Genomic DNA, 21,288 nt, shown 5'->3' with positions numbered 1-21,288 from the left:
TCACAGTGTTTGGTGTAAAAAACAAGCAAACAAAAACATAGAATTAAAAAAATAAAAGCAAAAATACTATCAGTCAACAATTCTACATTCAGCAAAATAACTTCCAAAAATGAAGAAAAAATAAATACATTTTTAGGTAAACAAAAATTTATAGAATTTGTTGACAACACACCTGCACTACAGGAAATGCTAACAGAAGTTCTTTAGGCTGAAAAGAAATGACAACTGAGGGCAGCTGCAATTTATAGAATTTAAAAGAAATCCAAGACTATATATATATTTTTTCTCTTAACATGTTTCAAAGACATAGGACTATTTGAAGCAAAAATTATAAAAATGCATTGTTGGGTAATAATGTTTATAGATTCAATAATAAATGACAACTATAACATTAAGAATAAGGAATGACAAATAAAAATATATCATTGGAAGATTAATATATTTTACCTGAGGTAATTCAATATTCACGCAGAGGAGACTGTGATAAAGTAAGATGCATGATATAATCCTCAGAGCAACTGTTAAAAGAAATAGTGCAAAAACATATATCTTATAAGACAAGAGAATAATTAAAATAAGATAAAAATATTAACACAAAGGAATGCAGGAACGGAGAAAGAAACATCAAGTATAACTAATTGAAAACCAATAGTAAAATGGCAAACTTAAGTGCAACCATATCAATAATTACTTTAAATGTAAATACACTAAATATTTCTATTAAAAAGCAGAAATTTGAGACTGGATACAAGAAAGAGCTTTATAAGAAACACACATTAAATATCAAGATACAAATTGGTTGGGGGTGCCTGGGTGACTCAGTTGGTTAAGCAACTGCCTTTGGCTCAGGTCATGATCTTGGGGTCTGGGGATCAAGTGCCACATCATGCTCCCTGCTTAGTGGGGAATCTACTTCTCTCTCTCCTTCTGTCCTTCCCCCCGGCTCATGTTCTCTCTCTCTCTCTCTCTCTCTCTCTCTTTCAAATAAGTAAATAAAATCTTTAAAAAAATAATTAAAATCAATCCTTCACAAACTCATCTAAAATTAAAAGAGGAACAAATACTTCCTAACTCTTTTTATGATGCCAGTATTCCCCTGATATCAAAACCAGACTAATCTATCAAAAGAAAACTATGGACCAATAGCCTTTATGAATATAAACACAAAAATCTTCAATAAAATACCAACAAACAGTATCCAGCATTGTATAAAAAAGATTATATACCACGATCAAGTGGGGTTTATCCCAGGTTGCAAAGGTGGTTAAATATGCAAAAAGCAATCCATGTAATACACCATGTTAATAGAATAAAGGACAAAATAAGGACATAAATGTAGGAAAATATTTGACAAAATCCAGCACCCTTTCATAATAAAGAAAGCTGAAAACCTAGGAATAGAAGGGACTTTCACAATCTGATAAAGAGTATCTATGCATTATACGCAAACAATGAATCATGGAACACTACATCAAAAACTAATGACGTACCGTATGGTGACTAACATAACAAAAAAAAACTGAATTAGAAGGATACACCAAATTCATGATAATTACAGTCTCTAAGGTGAGAACAAAACACTATAGGAGATAAAAGCAACTTTTAATTTTATCTTTAACTTTTATTGCCTTGATTAAAAAGGAACTGAAAGCAAGTGGGACAAAATGGTAATAATGATCAGTTCTGGATGTCGTGATAACATGTGCATTTGTTATTCTTCGTACTTTTATATATATTACCCACTTCTCAAATAAAAGTATGACAAAAGAAGTAAAAAAAAAAAGTATCTATGCAAATCCTACAGATGTCATACTTAATAGTGAAAGACTAGATGCTTACCCGCTAAGATCAGGAAGAAAGAAAAGGTGTCCATGCTTACCACTCCTATTCCACATTGTACTAGAGTTTCTAAACAGGGAAATTCAGTAAGAAAAATAAATAAAATATATCCAAATTGGAAAGAAAGAACTAAAACTACCTCTATTTTAAGAAGATGCAATTTTGCATATGGAAATGCTAAGGAATCACATACATGCAAAAAATTGGAGCTAATAATTGAGTTTAGTTAGATTGCAGAAAACAAGATCAATACACAAAAATCAATTGTATTTCCATCCATTAGCAATTAACAATCTGAAAATGAAATTAAGAAAATAATTCCACTCATAACATTAAAAAGAATAAAATACTTAAGAGCTCATTGAATCATAGTGATGCAAGATTTGCACGTTGAAAAGCACAAAACATTATTATAAGCACTTTAAGAAGACCTAAATTAATGGAAAGACATGTTCATGGATTGGAAGATTTAATATTGTTAAGATGGCACTACTCCCCAAATTTATCTTGAGTCAATGCAATTCCAATAAAAATCCAAGCTGTGATTTTTGGAGAAACTGACAAGCAGATACTAAAATTCATATGGAAGTATAAGGAATTCAGAAGAGGCAAAAAAGTACAAATTTGGCAGAGTAACACTTCCTGATTTAAAATTTTATTGCAAAGCTATGTAATCAAGACTGTGTGGCACTAGCATAAAGACAAGACATGTAGATCAATGGAATAGAATTGAGATTCCAGAGGTAAACTCTCACATATTTGTCAAATGATTTTCACAAATGTGCCATGACAATTTAATTAAGATTAATAGTCCTGTCAATAAATGATGCCAGGTCTACTGGATAGCCACATCTAAGAGTAAAACTGAACTTACATACAAAAGCTCATATACCTCATATCATATACAAAAGCTTACTCAAAATGGATCAACAATCCAAACGTAAGAGCTAAACTATAAGACTCTGAAGAAAATGTACATATAAATCTTTGTGACTTTGGTTTAGGTAATGGTTTCTTAGATATGACACCAAAAGCACAAGCAACAAAAGAAAAAAAATGGATAAATTTTACTTTTAAAATACTTTTGTGTTGTAAAGGTAACAAGGAAGTGAGAAGACAATCCACAGAATGGGAGAATATATTTGCAAATTATATATCTAATAAGAGTCTAATAACTAGCATATAGAAAGAACTTCTACAACCCAATGACAAAAAAGTAAAAAAACAAAAAACAAAACAAACAGTTAACAAAATGGTGAGGGACTTGAACAGATGTTTCTTCAAAAAAGATGTACAAATGGCCAATATAGTCCATGAATAGATGCTCAATATCATTAGTCATTAGGGAAATGCAAATTAAAACTCAATGTGCTAATACCACTTCACACCCTTCAGGATAACTACAATAAAAAAGACAGGCAATAAGAAATGTGGCAAGGATGGGGAGAAATTTGAACCCTTCAACACTGGTGGTGGGAATTTAAAATTATTCTGCTGCTTTGGAAAATATGTTGGCAGTTTCTCACAGAAGTGAACATAGATTTTCCATATGACCCAGCAATTCCACTTGGGTATATACTTAAGAGAATTGAAAGCATATGTTTCCACAAAAACTGTACATGACTGTTCATAACAGCATTACTCATAATAGTAAAAAATCAGAAACAGCCCTTAATGTCCATTAACTGATAAATGGATAAAAGAAATGTGATATATTCATATGATGGACTATTTTCCAGGCATGAAAGTGAATGAAAAACTTATTCAGGCTACAATATGGATAAATCTTAAAAACATTATGCTAATTGAAAGAAGCCACACAAAATGCCACTTATCATGTGATTCCATTTATATGAAATATCCAGAATGGGAATATGTCATTCTTTTTTCTCCTGGTAGACTGTGAGACTGTAAACTTCTGAAACTGATGATGGTCATTTTTGATGGTCAAAGTACATCTGAGTAATTGGAAGAAACTGAGTCTTGGTAATATTTTCACAAGTTCTGATTCTAGCTCTTCTTAAAGTAAGATATTGCTTGCAAGATATTCTAGTCATATGAGCCAATCAATTACTTTCCTTAAATTTATTTTAAATGTATTGCTGTTATTTGCAAAAGTTAATACAAAAATAAAATCAATTTATCCAGTTTTGACATTTGTCACAGTTGTAAATTGTCACATTTTGCGGAGATGACCTAAATCACATTGACAAAATAATTTTCCCTCCCACTACCAGGCAACTATGATGAAGATGAGGAATTTATACACTTATAAGAAAAAAAAACAGAATTGGGGTCATATAAACCCTTATGAATATTGAAAAATTCATAAAAATAAAATTGGAAGAATACTAAAGAGTACATCAATGGTATTTTTTTACTGTGCAGTAAATAATTTGTCCTTGTCATGTGATACCAGCCTGGTCTCTGTAGACAGGAAGAGGTTGCTGGAAATTGAGCTCAACCAGGTAGACAATCAATCAATCAATCAATCAAGCCTATGCAATGAAACTCTAATAAAATCTCTGGACACAAGATTATGTGAGCTTCCCTGGCTGGCAGTACTCCATGTGTACTGTTACACATAGATAATGACAGGGTAATGCATTTTGAAGACAATGGAAGCTTTGCATTTGGAATCTTCCCACACCCTGCCCTATGAGTCCCTTCCTGGATCTGTGCCCCCTTTTCATAATTAGCCATAACTGTGAGTATAATAGTTTTCAGGCAGTTCTGTAAGTCTTTGCAGTTAATTATCAAACTTGAGGAGGGTTTTTGGGAATTCCCAACAACTTGCAGTTGTCAAAAGTAAAAGCAGTCTTGAGGACTGTGCCATCTAAGTTTATAGTTAGACTGTGGCTCCCTTGCAGTTGATATCAGAACTCTTGGGTAGATCAGGCAGTCTGAAAGACTGTGTCCTCAATTTTCAGAGTTTGCCTAACTCTGGTATACACACTTAATAATAAATGACTCTATATAGTTAATTTATGCCTATCATTACTTACTTTCTGGACATGTAAAGAATTACCTTCCTCAGAAGTATATTTACCATGAAGCTAATGAAGCTTATACTTCAGGGCTTCTCATTTTTAGGAAAAACTTCCAAATCTTGGAAGGGGCAATAGCAATGTGTTTGTTCACGTGGTTATACTTTTTAGGATTTGCAAAAGAAGGCTATTTGCATTTGATTCAGACTGGTGTGCATTTTGTGTCTAATTTTGTATTTATAATTTTTTGTTCTTTTTCTAAAATAGGGACTTCCAAACCTCAGGCCAGTAAAATTTGGTTCTACCCCTGGCCTTTCTTCAAAGTTATTAGACATTTCACTTTGTCGTAGATAATATTCCTACTGACAATTTGATGTGTATGTGTAGACATTTCCCTCCAACTAAATGTTATGTGCTTCTCTGATTTTAAGATTCTTTTAAAATCAATGTAGTTACCTTCCTGTTTCCAGATGCCTTTATGACCCTAGAGAAAATTTTCATATATCTTAGTTCCTTCCTTGCTAACTAATGCAGTTCCAAGGTCAGGGTTCAAGTCCTTTCTCTTATGGCTGCACTGTAAAACCCTTACTCTTCCTCAAACAACCATTTGCCACCTTTTTCTCTTACTGATTCCACATTCCCTTCTTTTAAAATTATCTTCAACAGAATTGACTAACATAAACCAAATCTGTGTGGCTCCAGAAGTTATGCCAAAGTAAATTCTTGTATGGTAGAATTTTACTTAAGGAAATTTTGTGGTTGGTGAGGGATTATATTACATACAGAACACTTCCAATATTTCTTTTGGACGGCCCTAATATCATCTCATTTTATTACTTTAAATCAAGGGTAATTATTTTATTTTTATGTATCTGCAAGACTATTCACATAAATAACACTTGTGAACTGGAGAAAAATCTTCTATCAGTTTATGTGTCCTAATTTATAGTGGAAAATAAGGTCATCTCAACAACTTTTTTGTAGGTAAATAATGTTCTACATAAATGATTTTTTTTCAACAGATACACACACACACACACACACACACACACACACACACACACATACACACTTAAACTGTCATTTAGTAGGCATGGTATCCACAAGAAAGTAAAGTGGATTTATAAGGATCTTATATATTTAGCTCCTACTGTATGCCCAAACTATGTTATTTGTTATAACTGAAGTATATTTCTTGGAAAAACTATGGCTTAATTCTTTGAGAAGAAATACTTCTAGAATATATATATGTATATAGTTATAGTTATAGTTATATGTCTTTTTTGTTTGTTTGTTTGTTTTTATTTTAATGTTTTTTTATTATATTATTTTAGTCACCATACAGTATATCCCTGGTTTTTTATGTAAAGTTCAATGATTCATTAGTTGCGTATAACACCCAGTGCACCATGCAATACATGCCCTCCTTACTACCCATCACTAGTCTATCCCATCCCCCCCCGAGGCCCTCAGTTTGTTTCTCAGAGTCCATAGTGTCTCATGCTTCTTAAATAAATGTTACTGAACATAATTTAATTTTCAGGTTAATCAGGCTTATCAAATTGAAGACCAGTGAATGTACTACCCTGTGTGGGATATATTCCTCTCTCCCTCCCTTTCTTCCAGTGCTTAGTTCTAACAATACTACCTCCACACACACTTCTGATTCATTACTTCTAAATTTTATGGCCTAATAAATCAGTTTTTTTCAAATTCCGTACAAAATAAAAGTAAACAGCTTTAAGGACCTGAGAGTGGACCCTCTGATGGAAGCAATGTACATTTTTGCAAGAACTTTATTACATGTAATTGGGCTTCATAGAAAGATCTTTTTGGAATGCCTGGGTGGCTCAGTCAGTTAAGCATCTGCCTTTGCCTCAGATCATGATCCCAGGGTCCTGGGATTGAGTCCTGCATCTGGCTCCTTGCTCAGTAGGGAGCCTGCTTCTCCTTTTGCCTGACACTCTCCCTGCTTGTGCTCTCTCTCTCTCCGACAAATAAATAAAAATCTTAAAAAAAAGAAAGATCTTTTAATGTTTTCCTGATTTTTATCTATATTTCAGATTCTTAGAGCTGCCAAAAAAATAATTCTGTACATAACAGATATATTCCTGGATTTAAAAATATCCCATGTAAGTAGATTACATGCCAATGCAGTCATATATATTTGTCTTATTCACAGAGAAAGAATAAGCCTATAAATTACTGACACAAACTTTGGAGACTGGATTAATATAATTGAACTCAAATGTTAAATCTTTATAAAAAGAGATAGGACTAGTCATGTATGGACAAAGCAAGAAGTTGACTGTGAAGGCTAAAGAGTTTGGGAAGATCCAAAAGTCTAACCCAGGTGAACTAGGTACAATCTCATAAAGGTGGGACTAAAAGTGGGATTTAGTAAGTGAGCCCTAATATTACTTTATCTTCTCTCTTACAGTAGTAATTCTTAATCTTTTTCCTCCTTAGGATTTCTAAAGGATTTGCCACACTCTCATGAATAACAATGGTTTTGCTAGATGTTCTATTGGGGAAAAAAGCTCTTTCACATATTGGAATACTTTTTGTGGCAAATTATCTACAAGGGAAGGAAAATAATTTTTCCTCTATCTCTAGGTTCTTGCTTGAGACCCCTGTAATAAAAGAAAAATTAACAGGAGAAAAACAAACAGAAGATTAATACCATGTATACTTCCTATACAAATGGGAGAGACCCAGGAAAACTAAGTAGCTCCCCAAATGGCCATAAGCCACCACCTTAAATACCATCTCCAGATAAAGACAAAAGATATTGAGAATTGGGGGATCTATTTACGGGAGAGTATCACAAAAAGCACTGTAGGGAAGTGTATGGTTGTTATGTAGATTTAAATGGCTGACTTCTCCATTCATAAGTTTCTAGATATTTAGTCACCTAAATAGTCTGGTACAGAGAGGGAGATACCCTTACAAGTGGAGATTTCCTTTGTAAATGTAGATTTCCTTAACAAAGGGAAACTTCTACTCTGTTTCCAGAAGTTCTCCTGTCTGCAACCCCTCAAAAATAATCAACCTGAAATAACACTTATGTCCAAAAAGCATATTTTGGGATGGCATATTGTGTTCCCTTTACACCCAAATCAAACTGGTTTACACAATGATGCCTGTGTACCTGAAAATTCCAGTGTAGCTTTGGTTAAGGCTTGATCTTGCAGCTGTATCAAGTCCCAAAGGATCCTACTTCTTCTGGCATCTCTACTGTCTCCTTTGGCATAGTTTGCCATCATAAGACTTGCTTTCCACATAGTCCCAGAATGGCTGTCAATAGCCCCCAGACATACATGCCTCCTTTGCCATATTCAGCATCTTTGCCCCAGTATTCCCAGAAAAACTCCTGAGATTCATTCTAATTATATTGATTTCACTTACATTCCCACTGTTGAACCAATCTGTGGGGCTAGGGAGAAAGAATGAGCTTATTGTCTTCATGTTAAGCTTTTCTTTCTAAATGTATCAGACTCAAATGCCTGTATAGTCCAGACAAGGGATATAAATGAAAAAAAGGGCCTGATAAAGATTCTAGTATGTTGAAGAGTCCATGTACCATACTAAGGCCTCAGGCCCTACTCAAATTCATGTTAGGAGGAAGCAGTATTGGTAGGTATTGTGGTTTGTCTAGATTTTTATGTAAAGTTCAATAACTTGTTCACATTGATATCTAATTCCAAATTTTATACATATTATACCACAGGCCTATAAAAAGCATATGTGGACTAAGTCAAGATTCAGGATTTAAATTTCTACCCTAAAGAACAAAATGCAAAGACTGATGGTGCAAGGATTCTGGTCCAATGGATGAGTGTCCTTCTCATTGTTCATTAATCAATTGGCATTTTTTGTTTTCTATTTTAGTCTTTGTGAGCTTGCTTAATGCCAATTTCCCTTAGGGACAGATCCTATCTTAATGCACTCACTAAATTAAATTGCTAAACCCACAAGGGTAAGAATTAAACCCAGAAAGTAATAAAATCACTAAAGTCATTGCTATCTTTCCAGGATCATGAAAGCCACCTGAGTGATCTCCCAGGATCACTGAGTTACTTATACCTTTCCATTTGTTTATCAGTTTATAATGTCTTTCCTTAAAAAAAGAAAAAGAAAAAAGAAAAAAAAGAAAAAAATTTTACTATGAAAGATTCCCAACAAATCTACTTTTCACAATGTATTTTTTTGATATACATATCTTCCTCAAATTATGATGTGGCTATGTCCTGATAAACCCCTCTTTTTTTTTAAAGATTTTATTTATTTATTTGACAGAGATAGAGACAGCCAGTGAGAGAGGGAACACAAGCAGGGGGAGTAGGAGAGGAAGAAGCAGGCTCATAGCAGAGGAGCCCGATGTGGGGCTTGATCCCATAATGCCGGGATCACGCCCTGAGCTGAAGGCAGATGCCCAACCGCTGTGCCACCCAGGCACCCCCTGATAAGCCCCTCTTAAATTGAAAATATTGTAAGTAGAAAATGCATTTAATACACTTAACTTACCGAACGTCATAGCTTAATCTAGTCTACCTTAAACACACTCAGAACACTTACATAGCTTACAGTTGGGCAAAATCATGTAACAGAGAGCCTACTTTATAAATAAAATGTTGACTATCTCATATAATTTATTGAATACTGTACAGAATATGAAAAAACAGAATTGTTGTATTGGTATAGAATGGTTGTAAGTGTATTGGTTATATACCCTCATGATCACATGGCTGATTGGGAACTGTGGCTCACTGCCACTGCCCAGCATCAGAAGAGAGTATTGTACCATGTATCACTAGCCTAGGAAAAGATCCAAAATTCAAAACTCAAAATAGAGTTCCTACTGAATATGTATGGCTTTTGCACCATTGTAAAGTTGAAAATGTATAATTCAAGACATTGTAAGTTGGGGATTATCTGTAGTATGTGTAGGGGAGGAAAAATAATTTTCCCTCTGCATTTCTAGGTTCTTGGCTGAGACTTCCTCCCCCATGTAATAAGAAGATTAAGAGGAGAAACAGAACTAATATAAATTATGTATGCACATAAGCATGTATCGGACATCCACTAAGATATAAGACTCAAAAGGCAGCCAGGCAATTGAAGCTTATATACCATCCTAAGGAAAGGAAAGAGATGGGGGTCTGGAGCTTCAAAGGGAGAAAGGCAATTGACAGGACTGTGAGAAAAGAAAATGTATGGCAAACAGTTTGCCCTGCTATGCAGATAAGTCTCTCAGGTAAACAGTGATCTCTAATAACCTCATTTTTCTCCCACAGTTCCCTTTTCTAATGTAAATATCCCTTGTGGGACTCTGTTTTCAGAGCTTCTCTTGTGTCTTCAGTTTCCCAAAGTAATCGGCACAAAATAATCCTTATGCCAAAGAGGCATATTTCGCATTGGCATATTCTACTACCCTTCATTTAATTTGATTCACAATTATTTACTCCCAACTTCTGAAAAAGTTACCAATTACATAAAATAAGGTATTTCTCTATATTTAATTCATTTTCCTACGTAAAATATGGAAATGTGTTATTTGGACTATTTTGGTTACAAGTATCAGAAGCCCAATATAAACTAACCTAAACAAAAAGAGAGAAAGAAAGAGAGTTAATGTATTAGTTATGTACCTGTGAAGTCAAAGAAGGATTTCAATTAGCTCCAGGCACAAATAGATCTAGTACTGACTCTCTTCATGCATCACTTCTGCTTGCTTTCATTCTCATATAGCTAGCCTCTACAGACATGGCAGGATGACCATCAACCACCCCAGACTTGCATGCAGAGATTTCAACTGAAGCACCTTGGCTAGCATGATTTGAATCATGTGCTCATCCCTGGACCAGTCATTGGGACCAAAGAAATGGCATTCTGATTGGACAGACTTGAGACATAAGACAACTCCTGTGTCACAAGACCACCCCTATGCCCAGGGCAAGATTAAAGTCATATGGACTGTGTCTTCCCATAGAAAAGAAGGATTCTACTCCTAAGTGAAGGAGACAAAAGGTGCTGGACAGACAAAAGCAACAGAGGGTTCACTATAGCAATTCATATCCTTAGAAATTAATCCTTTATCCAATTCTGATAGAAACACTATTTGCCTGACAAGGAGGACATTCAAATACGTTCTATCTTAAATCCGAATTAAAATTCAATGAAAGGGAATCTTCTATGGGATTGTGAAATTCCTTGGAAAGTATCGTGCTACTTTATTATGTAAAAACATATAGATGGAAGAGACCCAGCAATGATTCAGGCTGTCCATCAACTGGTATATTTTAAGTCTTTACTCTGCATTTCTGCTTCTGAGTCAGTCTAGTTTGAGTCTTAAATTATGGCACTTATGCCACATTTTTTAACTTAATAATTCTCTCAGTCAGAAAATTTTTGGGTGATTAAACAGCATTCTAAGCTCATACAAGTCCATAGTAAAGTGAGCTATCAGGAAACCATAAAAGGACCAGGAAGGAAAGTACAGGTGGTATATGTGGATCCTTATTTAAATCTGAATAAAATGTTGAGCATCTAAATTTGCAAAGTGCTATCCTGCAATGACAGACCTTTAGTAAGTGGACTCTGTAAATCACTCACAGGTTAATGTTTCTGAATTATCAGGGGGCCAAAGAAGGTACTAGTATGCCAGTATCCTGGTATTCTCAGGTGTCATTGATCAGTGTGGGATTTGGAGGCAGCAGATTAGAGTCACTAATGTGGTGAAGGGGAGCAGAATATGCCACATCAAAATGACTTTTTGGCATGCACATTATTTTGGGCTGATTATTTTTGAGAGAGTGCAGACACAGGAGAATCTCTGAAAACAGAGTAGAAGTTGCCTTTTTGTTAGGGAAATTTACATTTATAAGGGAAATCTCCATTTGTAAGAGTGTTTCCCTCTCTCTACCAGGAAGAGAAAGATGACTATAAATCACAAAAAAAATTTTATCAGTGTAAAAGGCACCAACTTAATTCTGCGGAACAATATTATCCTTGTCTATTGTGCTTTTCCTGGTAACCTATCATAACTGGCCTCCCCTTATCCCAACATTTTTTTTTTTGGTCTTTAGCTGGAGATGGTATTTAAGGTAGTGGCTTGGGCCGTCTGGGGGAATTAGTTTTCCTGGGTCTCTCCCATTTTTATAGGTGGTATACATGTTAGTAGATTTGTTTGTTTTTCTTTTGTTAATTTGTCTTTTATTATGGGGGGGGGTCTGCCAAGAACATAAAAGGGGAGAGGGAAAATTATTTTTCCTCCTCTACAGAGTGACTAATTTGGTAAGCTGAAGTTTACTGATAGCGTTCGTCTTCCCTTGAAGAGCTCAGCATTCAGGTTCCCCAGTGTCTACAATTCCAACTTTATAATTCTTGAATTTGATTTAAGCATTTTTCTTTCTGCACAGTGCTCTTTTTTTTAATGATTATTTATTCAATTATTTGACAGAGAGAGAGAGAGCATACAAGCAGGGGGAGTGGGAGAGAGAGAAGCAGACTCCCCACTGAGCAGGAAGCCCTACATGGGGCTCAATCCCAGGACCCTGGGATCATGACCTAAGCCAAAGGCAGATGCATAACCAACTGAGCCACCCAGGTGCCCCAGAACAGCGCTGTTTTAAAGTGATCACCATCGCTGCTCTCAGATCTAACAGATTAAGACATTCCATATATGGTGTTGCTTATTTGATCCCTTTCTCCTCTTGCAAGAAGGACTTACTTATATATTCTGAGATGTCTGGGAATCTGGAGCTGAGGGTGGAACAAAAGGATTGCTGAAGAAAAGTTTATTGAGCAATAGTACAAAGCTCCCAAATAGGAAGGGGACCCGAAGGGGATGCCACTGGAGTTTCTAAGTCTAGGGAGTTTTATTGGCTTGGTAGGCTGTTTTACTCTGATTAACCCTCCATGCACCTGTCACCCAATCAGATTTTTGTCCACATGCTCATCTACCTACCAGGTAGTTGTTCAGGTGGTAAAGGGTGGAGGGCTCCTTCCAGGGTGGTGTTAAATTCTTTTAAGGGTGGTTTCCTCTTAGGATGGGGCCCCTTGTCCCTGCCTGCCTCTCTTCTGACTATCCTTCATTATTACTACTGTCAGTATTGCCAGAGTGTGGCCCTGTTGCCAATCAGTTTCTCAGCTCCTTAAAATGGAGGTCTTCTCAGCTTCAGTGAAGATTCTTCTATAATGCTCCTAAGGTATTAAGGCCACTAGACCTATGGGCTTTGCCTTGGGGGAGTGGGAGTCTAGGCTTTAATCTTGGAAAGGATGTAGAAATCATGACAGGCATACTGGCCTGGGTAACTCCCAGGAGGTGGAAGGGAGGAAAAATAATTAGGCTGAGACCCATCTGTAATAAACACAGATTAATAAGAGAGAAAAAAAAAGCAAGAGATGTTTGGCAACATTTACAGCTCCTGTATACATGGGGAGAGACCAGGAACAGCAAATAAAATTCCCCAAAATGGTCCAAGCTACCACTTTAAATATCATCTTTATTTAAAGATGAGAAAAAAAATGTCAGGGTGGGTGGAGACGCAGTTATGGGAGGTTACCAGGAAAAGGGCGGTAAACAAGGGTAAGGTTTGTTATGCAAATTTAAGTTGTGCCTTTTCCTTTGGTAAAATTCTCCTGTGATTTTTGGTCATCCTTATCTTCCTGATAAAGAGAGGGAGACATCCTTACAAATGGAGATTTCCCCTATAAATGTAAATTTTCCTAACAAAAGGGTAACTTTTACTCTGTTTTCAGAGACTCTCCTGTGAATGCAGCCTTAAAAACAATCAGCTCAAAATAATCCTTATGTTAAAGAGGTACATTTTCAGGTGACATATTCTGTTCCCCTTCAGAAGAGTGTGTGTGAACAAAGACATAAACAGTGATGCTCAGGCCACTTTTGGGAAGGGGAAGAATCAGAACATATCCCCTAGGGCAAAGAAGATGAATACAATAGGCAGAGCAGAAATGCTTAGGTTGAGTTATATGGAATGAGAATTTGGTCAATCACATTCTCTTAATGTCTATCCTTCCTTGTTCTTACTTAACAAATTCCTCCTCCCCTTTTCAGTAGATGATTCAAACATTTATAAACTGCTATCACATCCCTGCTTAATGATCTACTTAGTAAGGCCACATTTTAAATCGCTTTTGCCTTTTCTTGTAAATCAGTCCATTTCTTCCTTCAACCTTTGTGTTCTTTTGATAGGGGAACAGAAGGCAAGCTGAGGACAAAGCAGAAACTGACACCCTGCAAACCACCCCCCACCCATGGGATGTATGTGACATTCCTCAGGCCCTCCTGGCTGCCCTCAAGGACAAAGAAATAGTTAACCTATAGATACCACAATCCCTCAGTTTACAAATATCTTAGCAGTTTACAAGAACGAAGCATTTCTAACCTAGCTTCCGGAAGGGAATGTAGATAAAATTAAGTGTCCTTGTAATCTGCAGGCTCCAGGAAGTTCCCAGCCACCTTAATGTTAATGCCCTGCTAGAGGGAAAAACAACCTTAACTTGACAATGGCAAGGCCTCTGGTATCTTGTGAGTCTTCTTTAACATATGAAAGTATTTCCTCAACCTCCCTTTTTCCTTACCTCCCCCAACCCCATGGTATATAATCAGACATCCCTCACAACCCCGGTGCAGCAGCTCTTTCTGCCCACAGGTCCTGTCCCCTTGCTTTAATAAACCACCAATTTTGCACCAAAGACGCCTCAAGAATTCTTTCTTGGTCGTCGGCTCCGGACTCCACTCCACTGAACCTCACATATATTCCCCAACCTCATCACTTTCATTGCTGGATGCCTTTCTTTCTCTTTCATTTTTTTTCTTTTTCTTTCAGTTTTTCTTTCCTTTCTTTCCCTTTTCTTTTCTTTTCTCTTTCTTTCTTTCTCTTTTCCTTTTTCTTTTACACCTTATTCTGGTATTAAAATGCTCCAAATATGGGGTGCCTAGGTGGCTCAATTGTTGGGTGTCTGGCTCTTGGTTTCAGCTTGGGTCACCACCTCAGGGTCATGAGATTGAGCCCTGAGTCAGGCTCAGTGTTCAGTGTGGAGTCTGTTTGGAATTCTCTCTTTCCCTTTCCTTCTCCCTAATCCCCTCCCCCTGATTGCACTCTCTCTCTCTCTCTCAAATAAATAAATAATAAATAAATAAAATCTTTTTAAAAAATGCTCCAATTAATTGCAGTGCTTACCTCCCAGGCTGCAGCCTCACTCTCTGGATCTGGGCAGATTAACTCCTTCAGCTAAATTCTCTTTTCACTTTTTCTTTCTGCTTTTCTATACCTACACAGCTGTTACAGAGGTGGGTTCCACCTTCTTCAGTAGTCTTGCTCATCAAATTTTAACGTGTAGCCACGAACCTAGAACTGTAGAAAGAAAATGATTTTCTTCCCCTACACAATTAAGAAATTGAATGCCAAATTATTTCTTGATGTTATTTATAAATTGCCAAGATGTATTCTGACCTGTACCATCAATTTTAATAAACCCAATCTTTTTATGGCTTGTGAGTCCACAGTTTGAATATTTGAGTTTCTACTTTTGCATGAGGACTTGTTTCTTTACTCTTTCCTTTGGCTATAGTTGAGCCACTCTTATTTGCATGTAACACAGTGCTAAACAATATAGTATCAAGACAAAGATAGAAGACCTATCCTCTAGGAATTTAAAAGCTAGTTGCACAGTCAAAAGGAAAACACATAACAAAAGCTAGCATTTATTGAGCACTTACTATACAGAGCTCAAAGGCTTTTCATTCATTTACTCATTTCATCCTAACAACCTTCGAAGGTAGGTACTAATGACTTTATCAAGCTCTTATCAAGTTGACTAAGGGACAGGTGGGGCTAGGTAGGGAGAAATAGATAGGCAGCTATGTGATAAGGCTCACAGAAATCCCAAAAATGTGGTGGTGTGTGAAAAACAGAGATAAGGGAGCAAAGTGGACCACCCTGCCCTAGGACAAACCTACCCTAGGCATGGGGGTGGGTGTGGGTGTCTTTTTTATGATAATCACCTGTGACCAACAAAGAATAACCAGACCAAGAAGTAAGCCGCTGAAGGTGTTATCACTAGTCCTTGCTCAATGGTTATCAATAGAGATGTTAAAAGGTTATAAGTTCCCTGGTTAGCTTTCTATAAAAGACCAACCCTAAAGGCCGTTGTTGGCAATCCTGTCGGAACCCCTCTCACTCTTGAAAGCTTTTTCTCTGTCTTCACTTAACAAACTTCTATCATTTATTCATTCTCTGTTGTCTGCAAGATTCGACTCCGTGAGAAAAGAACCTAGCTCTCACGCATCAAAGTGTTTTACACATATTCTGTAATTTTCACAATGACCCTGTGAGGTCCTGACAATCAATAGACCTTACTTTATTAAGGGAGGGGGGAGTGAGCTAAGGAGAAGTTGGACAAATGTTCAAGGTCACACAGCTAATAATTGGTGGAGCAGAGGATTTGAAACCAGGCATTTTGGTTCCAAAGCCTGGACTCTTGCTGCCTTGCTATTATCCCAGTTTTACAAATGAGGATACTGAGGCTTAGAAAGAAATAAGTGACTACCCAAGACTATGTGGCTAGTAAGTGATGGAACTGGGATTTAGTTTGACTCTATGTCTCATGGTCTCAGCCTTTAAGCTACACTGCCTCATAAAGCAATAAGCTAACAATTTAAACAATGTCACATGGCAGGGTGTGATGATGACAAGTTTAGCAGAAGAATTTCCAGATTTTATCTTCCTTTTGAGGAAGAAAGTTTTTATTATTTGCAATGGTACCATTTTCCTTGTTGGATTTGCTTTCATACTTTAACTTTTTTTTTTCAACAATAAGGGCATCTAGTTAAAATGCCAGACTCTTCAATGCTCTGGGCTAGTTGTTTTGCTGCCCTGATGATATGGACATGCTGAATTTTCTTGTGTTGCATTTGCTGTTTTATTGACACAGCTATTGATAAAAGAAAACTCCCTGAAAAAAAAGAGGAAGAAAAAGAAAACTCCCTGCCCAGATGCCTTCTTTGGCTTTAAATAGGCTTCATGGTTGAACATTACCTTTGAGCAATTATCCACCTTGGTAGCAAAAGCCTTTCCAAAGCAGCAATGATCACGGTCTATTGATGCTAACGTCTCCAATGCCTCTGAGTTCATCTTTTCTCTAGCTTAAGGACAGCAGCTTTTTGTTTTTATTTTTGCATGAGAGATTCCATATTCAGTTGATATTGTAGCTTTCTTTGGTTTATCAATTTTGTCATTTCCCTCCAAACAAAAAATAAATAAAGAAACCCACCTCAAACACAGACCAAAAAGAAGTTAGGCCATGAAAAATGAAGAGCACTTTGACCTGCAGAAATGGTGGGTGTGGTGGTGGTGGTGGTGTGCGTAGATGTACATGGGATAGAGTGATGTGCAAATAAGAAGTAAAAAAAGCTCTTTTCCTCAGAGCAGGTGGTGGTGGCTGTGTAGCCATTGACAAAGGCTAGAATTTGAGATCTTTCTGGAAAGAAAAAGGAGCTGCTGAAACAGCTGGATGACCTAAAGTTGGAGTTGTACCAGCTGCGTGTCACCAAAGTGACAGGCATTATGGCATCTAAGTTCTCTGAAGATCTGAGTTGTTTGCAAATCCATTGCCTGCATTCTCACCATTATTAATCAGACTCAGAAAGATGAACCTCAGAAAATTCTACAAGGGCAAGAAGTACAAGCTTCTGGATCTTCAGACCAAGAAAATACATGGCATGCACTTAGCAAGCATGGGAGAAGCTGAAGACCAAGAAGCAGCAGCAGAAGTAACAGTTGTACCCACTGCAGAACTTTGTGGTCAAAGCCTAAGCATCATGGCATCAATAAACACAAACTGGAAAAAAAAAGTGAAATGGCACAGAAAACAAGAACAGAAAAATTTATTGTCATTTTGTTACAGTTCTTCACTATCTATATTCTGTCCAATCTAGAGATTTTCCTTGTAGAGAGGTTCTGTGTTTCTTGATTCATCAGTGCTATGGGAATCAAAGGATTTCATGGATGGTATTTTAACTGAACATCAAACCAAGACAGTGCTAGCTTTCCAACCCTGAAGAGAATGTTTTAGATCCCTGTTTTACTTGGAAAGAAAGTACATATTTTCCATTTATGTAATAGGTTATGTAAATCTTAATGAAACTAGAAGTACCAACTGAATACTGTGGCAGTGTTCCTTTAAAAATGTTCTTGTAGAGTCACAAAGAACAGGATAATTAAAACTCTTTGCAGAGTTTAGTTCTTTGACCTCTCATTAGTTTCAGCATTATAAATTGCCATTTTTTTTAGCAGCCTAATTTGATTATTAGCCCCTCAGAGCTAACAGCAGACATTCTGGAGAGTGGACTCTGCATGACTCAGAATGCATGCTGTTGCTGCATACCAAAGATGGAAAATTGAGGAGCAAACTGCCTTGCTCCTGTGTGTTCATGAGTTAGTCATACTAAAGTGGTTAAACAAAGGGAAAGCAATGCTTTCCAACATCTGCAGCTATGAGTTTGATAAAAGAAACTCTAAAGTATGACTAGTTCATTCTGGAAGCAGTTTTATGAGGTGTCATGGAGGGAGGAGATGGAGAGAATTTTGGTTCCTACAGTTTTATCATTAAGAAAAAAAAAACGGTGTGTCATATCACCTTTTGTCACCCTGCAGAGTGAAATAACTGAATTACTTCCTGAAGGTATTTCAACAAGTGCAGAAACTTAGAGCTGGGGACTATAGCACATTCATTCTTTATCTCTCTGGGTAGGTACTCTGGTCTCAGTATTTTAATTAATTCCTTGATATTGCTACTAGGAGGCTTAGCAAATGTAATCAGCTTCTTGCCAAAGCCAATGTCTGTAAAACAACCCAACTTCTATTTTTTTTTAAATGAGCAAGCTAAATCAGAGAGTTGTGAGAAAGCAGAAAACCACAACAATAAGAATACAGAATTGAAACACTCCCCAACCCCAGTGTTTGCCAAATACAAGCAGTTGAAATTGCTGCACTCATTGCCTCCATTACACTCCAGGTCATTTGAGGCAAGCGTAAGTCTTCAGCTCTCCCAAGTTTGAGATCATGAAAGAGGATTAATTAAGTTAGAATTTTAGTTTGAAAAATGTAGGAAAACATAATAATAACAGTAACAACACAGTAGATTCTCTCTTAGTGAACTTCCACTTAAGCAGCTTGCTGGGTTAATTGACACTCAGTAAGACCCAGTGACCTATGGCCATAATAAACTAACTGCTGGTGCTTAGTAGTGTGGTTAGAAGTGTCTAGTTTGCTCAGATACTTCAACCATTTGTGTTGTACCCTTACTGCAAATTAGTTGAGTTTTTTCCAAATCTATTTATGCCAGTTGTACATAATGATGTGATTATGTGATTTAATTAAATATTATGTAAACTGATGAAATATGAATGCAAAGTGAATTGTTGCTTCAGTGAAATCTAGGTTGAATGGCCTTGTAAGACTTAGACAAGGCAGGGTGCTAAAAAAAAAATCTGTCAAATTAGGTGTAGGTGAGAGAAAAGTAAAAGATGGGGGAAATTATAATAATTAAGAGATTCTACATTCAGATTGCTTCATGTTTTCTTTTTTATTTTATGGAAAATTTCAAACATATCTAAAATTAGAGTCTAATATAATTAAAATGATATTCTCATCACCCAGCTTCAACAATTACCCATACATGTCCAATCTTGTTTCAGCTATACTCCACTCACTCCTCCGTCATAATTATTTCAAAATAAATCTCATATTTTGTCACTTCCTCCTATAGGTCTTTTTAAGTTTTTATTCCACTTTAAAGGAACTCAAACTGGAGATTATTATGGATGCAGCTTGTGCAAGCAAGATGATGCAAAACTCCAAAGTCAAACCATACCTAAGGAAAAAGCTAGTGGATAGAAAAAAATATCATGGAATCTATATATTAGGCTCTAGAAGGGAGAGGCTATCCACTAATCAATCTCTTATCAAAAAATAGTTGTTAAAATATTTAAGATATACAACATATTTTAATGATTGTTTTAATTACTTTGACTAACCAATGAACTACTGAATCCTACTTGCTGGATTATAAGATTTTTAGCATAAAAATGATATTGATGATGATATAGTGTGATTGGCATGCTGAGAATGGTTTACATGTCAAGGTTAGCATAAACCAATAACTGTGTAATTCCATGCTTTTCAGGCTTATTTTATTTGGAAAAAGAGAAACTCATGACTTTAAGGTTTGTTTCATCTTCAAGGTCATGGTTTGAGAGCAGTAAAGGTGTCAGGTTAATTGAGTTGTTTGCCTAAGTCCAACTTCTTTTAACATAGCCAATCCTGTTCAGAAGGATGGAATACTTTGGTGACTTTTCTTTCCACTCTCTTACCCCTAGACACACCTGATTAGACATACCCCAAGATGCCAATCCATGGGCTAACCCACTGCTCTGTCTTAAGAATTTGAAATAAGATACATAGAACTAGTTAGAAAATGGGTGAATGATTGATCTGAATGGCTGCTTCAGCCACATTGGGCCATATGAAAATGGAGGAAGTGAGTTGAGAGATAGAGGAGGCAGAGAGACAGAGATGAGAGAGGTTTTTTTTGGAGACAGAGTAAACAACCATGGTTTCTGATTTAGCAGGTAAATTTCCAGTTCCTAGGGTCCTGACTGTGCTTTGTTGGTTGCCTTTGGATTTCCATGAGATTGTTTGTTGCAAACTTTTATTGATTTTTTTTCTATTTTAGCTTGCTTGAATCAGTTCCTATTCCTTGAAAACAATAGTCACTAACTGGAAACCTCACAGTTTAAACCAAATGTAGCATTAGGCTAGGATTTCTCATGGCAATCCCTGATGCCTGTGTGTATATGTGTGTATGTGCACTTATGTGTATGACTATATATGTATGACTTTAATATCCACTGATACTTACGCTCTTTATAAAGCACCCAGGGTTGTCCCAGCTTCAGATATTTAATTCACATATAATTTTATACAAGAAGTAGGAATTAACTAGTGATAAACCCAGGCCTATGAAACAGGGCAAGGTTACCTTATTTTATTCATGTTTTTACTACTATGACACTGCATTGTTTTAAAGTTGCTTAAAAAGAGCGTTTTCTTGCATGCACCATGCACCATGCACCAGTGCACCATGCAATATACGCAAGTAATGAATCATGGAACTTTACATCAAACACTAGGGATGTATTGTATGGTGACTAACATAATATAATAAAAAATTTATTATTAAAAGAAAGAGCATTTTCTGTTTTTATTCAATTTTATTTTCCATGAACCAATTCCAGGTTAGTATCAGATAATAATGTTTTCCCAAACATTCATATTCAACTATTGTGTGTATGCAACACTTACTACACATCAAGCACTTTTGCATACTGTAACTCTTTCTGAAAACTGTCCTTTACACATGAGAAAATCGAAAC

At 36.3% G+C, this 21,288-nt stretch overlaps 1 pseudogene; it reads left to right on the top strand.

Annotated features, from left to right (window-relative positions):
- Positions 1–7,109: 7,109 nt before the first annotated feature.
- LOC148106906 (large ribosomal subunit protein uL29 pseudogene) lies at positions 7,110–17,668 on the top strand (annotated as a pseudogene).
- Positions 17,669–21,288: the final 3,620 nt, after the last annotated feature.

Source organism: Ursus americanus, chromosome X (genome assembly GCF_024610735.1).
Source record: "Ursus americanus isolate L20-20 chromosome X, mUrsAme1.1.p, whole genome shotgun sequence".
NCBI classification, from domain to species: Eukaryota; Metazoa; Chordata; class Mammalia; order Carnivora; family Ursidae; genus Ursus; species Ursus americanus.
The sequence above is the reverse complement of the archived record's forward strand: the minus strand, read 5'-3'. Positions and strand labels throughout refer to the sequence as shown.